General features: G+C 31.6%; 1 long non-coding RNA gene across 2 annotated transcripts; it reads right to left on the minus strand.

Annotated features, from left to right (window-relative positions):
* Positions 1,613 to 3,694, minus strand: LOC110264890. Of its 2 annotated transcripts, none has more exons than XR_002351214.1 (4): positions 3,251 to 3,694; positions 2,890 to 2,973; positions 2,326 to 2,397; positions 1,613 to 2,099 (listed from the first exon to the last, which is right to left on the minus strand). It is a non-coding gene; the product is annotated as an uncharacterized LOC110264890 (long non-coding RNA). The 2 variants fall into 2 exon arrangements; XR_002351215.1 differs by having other exon boundaries at positions 2,569 to 2,973.

Genomic DNA, 3,812 nt, shown 5'->3' on the forward strand with positions numbered 1-3,812 from the left:
AAAATTTAGGATGGGTGTATAGTTTCTATGATGAGGATATTGATGCTTTGATAAGCATGTGCTTATGCCTTTGGTTGGTAATGCAATAGGGTTTTGAATTTCAGCAGATTGTTGATATTGGCAAAACTCTGCCATTGTTCATGGAGCTTCAAACTTTAGGTGACAAGACGTGAAGAACCATACTCTGCAAAGTATCTTGTTTTCAATGTTGCAGGTCTCATTTAATTTGAGTTGAACCGTTTAGTTATGTTTGCTGTGTGATTTCCTCACATATTTGTGCTAACCGAATAATTTGAAACTATAGGTACTAGAGAAAGTAAAGCTCAAATTTTCTAGACAATTTTTTAGAATTGCATTAATTGACATCATATTGTTATTGATCTTGTCCTAGATATTAATTGCTAATTTCATTTTATAACTATCTTTTGATCTTATAGGTACTTTACATCAACAAAGTGTTGATGCTGAAGGTTTGAAAATTGTTTTAAAGCTTAGGAGGAATGGCTCTGCTGCATCTAATATAAGTAGTGTTACTTCTTATTGTGTTGCAATATTATGCTTACTATTTCAGATTTTGTTTGTAACTCATTTAAAGCGCATGAGTAGCTTGTGTTTCGATAAAAAGCTATTTGTATTAATTAATCCTTTAAATGTTGACTTGTGGAGTAAATTAGTTAATATATTAATTAATTAAAAAATAATATAATTTGGCAAATTATGCGTGTAATTTGTATTAAAAAAATTATTACAAAATAAATAATGTTTTGTAACTAAAGAAAAAAATGTTACAAAATCAAGTTACATTTTGTAACAGAATTTTATGATAGGAAAAAATATATTGTCACCAAAAGTATTTTGAAGATCAAAATTTGTTATCACTTTTGTAATGATTTTTGGTTTTTTGTATCAGAAAAATTTGTTACAAAATATTACCTTGAATTGTAACAGTTCCATTTTTTGTTACAAAATTTTTTTGTAACGGAACATACTGCAACGGCCCTTTTTTGTTACAAATATTACTTTTTCTTGTAGTGTCATCAATGAGATCGATCATCTGCTGTCACAAGTCTTTTCACGCAAGAGTTCTTTCAACCTAGGGAGAATGACGCGGGAGCAAGTAGAGTTAGTAGGTTAATTATATTAGTTAATTGTAATAAGGGAATACAAGTCCCATATTATTTAGGATAGTGAACTTTGTGTTATGTATTAGCCCACATCGTCTAAGTTATGAAGGCTTTTTCTTCTCCCACTAGTATAAATAACTCATGTACCTTTTATTTATGAAATAGAGTTGAATTGATTGAGTTATATATTCAAATAAGATGTGTGCTTATTTTCCTCTAGGCTCTTTGAGAGTAAGAGGTGCATCCTTGACTTAGCCAACCAAGGTGGATTTATGGTTATTTTCACTATAGTGGGATTGCTAACCTCGTCAAGATTGGTGATTCAAGCGACGTCCCGGCGTCAGAGATATTATAAATTTTTTTATTTAATATCCTACACCTCATCATCATTTGGCATGTCTCTCTTACCCGCCAAATTCATGATTTTTACATATTATTTATCTTGCAATGATCTAACAAATTTGTAGGAAAGAGCACAAATATCATACTATAATATTTAAAGTAAATTTTTTTATTCTATTTTTTTAGTAACTTCTAATTTAAAGTAGATTATTTATGAACTACTATTTATAAAGAAAAAAAAAGTATAAATTGACCTCTTCATCACTGACCTTGAACTCCCTCGCCCTCAGAAACTTGAGAAAAACTATATCCCTGCCTTCATCTCCTTTGCTTAGCAGAAGTGGTATTCCATAAAGAGACACATCCTTCTCCACTCTAACACTTTTTCTTCGACTCTGCTTCGATTGTTTTTTTTTCCTCTTGTTCCTTCACTGGTTCCACACCCTCCTTATCAGCACCTTTCTTTTTAACTTCTTTGTTATTATTTCCTTCAATTGCTTCATTGATCTTCTTTGACTCTTCTATCTTTTCATCAAACAGGTTGTGTCCCAAGATAGCTTCTTCAAGTTTAGCCTTCAGATAGATAGCATGTGGGGACTCCAAAAATTCCAATCACTTTACTGATAGTTCTTCCTGAAAGCATGTATAATGTGATTAAAGAGATGAAAACAGTAAAAATGAAAAAGTAAGCACCAATTTCTCTGAGAATCAATGAAACAATGACAGGGATATCAAAGATTTCTTATCTCAGATTAGAAAAATGAAAACTTTTTAAATTTTTCCACAGTGTTAAAGCTAAATAATAATTTTCAAAATAACCCAAAAGATAAAAAAGATGGATGTGGTTAAGGAAGCTAACCCATTTTGCACGATGTAGGAGGGTCCTTCTGCAAATCTTTGAGCTCCTTCAAGATGCGCTTAGAGACCATATCTGAACATTACATACATTAAAGTAATAGATCAAGATTCAAGCTCTAAAATTGAATTTGAGATCCATTCTTGAGTTCATTAACTGTGCTAAAGAAACACTGTCTCAATTTCATTGATTTTGCATCAACACAACGATTTGTGTAACTATTTTAACTCTTAAAAAATAAATTACTTCTGTAACACTGCCAGCGACAGCCATCCATGCTGAGTAACTGCGAACGGATCGAGCTTCAATTTTCGTAAACAGATGAAAAGTCTCCACCGACGGTTCCTCTATTTGCATCGCGAGCAAAGTTTCTGTGTTTGCTCCGGTGACAGTGCAGAGTTTCGATATCGACAGACGGATGGAGAGAGATCCGATGAAGGAAGAGAATGGGTTTTTAAATTTTGAAATACAATGGCCGCTAACAAATGTGGATATTAGAGTTTTGTCATTCAATTTACATGTACACAAACACAACTTAAATTTGACATCTAAACAACTTTTATTTACCTTGATGCCTTTATCCTTTTACTGTGCCACATGTTGATTATAGAGACTGGACACTTGTCGAACAATGAACCATGTACTGCTCTCCTATTATATATAGAGAGATATTATGCATTTATAATTTATTCTAATAGTAATATCAATAAATATAAACAAAAACAAAATAAAAATTATGAATATTTATGAGTTATATGACTCTAGCTTTGACTCCAAACGTTTTTCTATTTATAACTTTTATTACAGACAAATTTATGTGCAAGGTAATAAAGATTTTCCAATTATAATACGTATTTTAGTGATTTGTTAGATAAAAATAGTAATGAGAAAGCAATATTCGTGTCAAAAATGGAATGAAATATCGTACCTGAAAAATAGGCAATGAGAGCTTGTTCAATTATTGATAATTCTGTGCTGTGAAGCCGCTAAAGTCCAAAACACTTTAATTTGTATCCGGGGATAGGATATCTGTTACTTCAAGGGGAGTGGACAACAAAACACTAGTGCGATACGTATCTATCATTGGCTAGCCAAGTATAATGCTTGATCTCTGTATGTGGTTAACCAACGGATCGGAGAGCTAGAAATTCTCAAATTCTGCTCTACCCAGCATCATGCTCTGTATAGTCGTATTATAGTATAAAACTTAAAATAGCTTTTGCAGGAAATTCCTTATCCTGGATCTCCCCAGCCTCCAGCAAGCAACAGTTGCTTTCTTCTTTTTATTGTATTAAGTGCAATGATCGAAAGATATGGTTATAACTTGTAACATAGTACGTAGATGATGATGACATGTTTTACGGAGAAAATATTCTTGTACATGTTATAATAGTTGTCGTTATGATAACTAATTATGATAGTTATATAATTTTGACTCAAATTAAAATAACATTTTTAAATTTAAAAATAAAATTATCATTTAATTTAGA

Source organism: Arachis ipaensis, chromosome B07 (genome assembly GCF_000816755.2).
Source record: "Arachis ipaensis cultivar K30076 chromosome B07, Araip1.1, whole genome shotgun sequence".
Classification (NCBI taxonomy): domain Eukaryota; kingdom Viridiplantae; phylum Streptophyta; class Magnoliopsida; order Fabales; family Fabaceae; genus Arachis; species Arachis ipaensis.